The sequence below is a fragment of the Corylus avellana genome, chromosome ca11 (genome assembly GCF_901000735.1).
Source record: "Corylus avellana chromosome ca11, CavTom2PMs-1.0".
In the NCBI taxonomy this organism is placed as follows: Eukaryota; Viridiplantae; Streptophyta; class Magnoliopsida; order Fagales; family Betulaceae; genus Corylus; species Corylus avellana.
In genome coordinates this window covers 3,340,116-3,340,979 of record NC_081551.1, presented here as the reverse complement: position 1 = coordinate 3,340,979, position 864 = coordinate 3,340,116, and positions in this window count along the sequence as shown.

Below are 864 nucleotides of genomic sequence, written 5' to 3'. Positions count from 1 at the left end.
GGCGAGTGTGGCCCACGCACAGACCTGTTGGTCGGAGCGTGGCAGCACGTACGGGCTCCAATGGCAGTGATCTCGACGGATTTAAGATAATCGGCAACGAATCTACCGAATCGAGTGAAAGCCACGATGATCCGACATAGGTGGAGGCACGTGGCGGAGCGGCAGCCGTGCATGGAGGCGAGTTGATTGACGGGCAAAACCTTCTGGGTGCACGTGGCGGCACATGGAAGCTTGGACGCTCTAGATATTTTCGAATCTGGACTTGGAGGCGTCTGATCTATCGTCAGCAGTGGAGCGTGTTGCTCAAGCAAGGGTAGAGGCGGCGCTTGTGGTTAGTGGCTGGCAGAGGCAATTTCTGTGGGAGGCGCGTGCAATGCCGAAATGGGCTGAAATTGCACAGATCTACCAATCTGGGGCCGAGACACCATTTTTTGTGGTTATTTAGGCGAGAGGGGTCACGGTGGCGGCGCGATTGGCTCGAGCAGAAACTGCAAGAGGAGATTGGAGGAGCTCGGAGGGTCTGTAGATCTAAAGGAGTGGAAGAGATTTTGAGCAAAAAACCGCTTGGCAGCGCGCCAACGACCTGATTGGGGAGGCTGCCAGAAGGAGCGTCGGAATGTGAGCTGAAAACCGCTTGGCGGCGCGCCGACGACCTGATTTGGGAGGTAGCCAGAGGGAGCGCCGAATTGTGAGCGAAAAACCGCTTGACAACGCGCTGACGACCGGAGTTGGGAGGTCACCGAAAAGAGCGCCGAAAAACGTCAAAGACATTTATTGGAGGCTATATGAAAATGGCTTTGATACCATATTAGAATAATGGAGAGAAGAGATAAGCAGAAGAGAGCAGAAGCATAAACACATAAG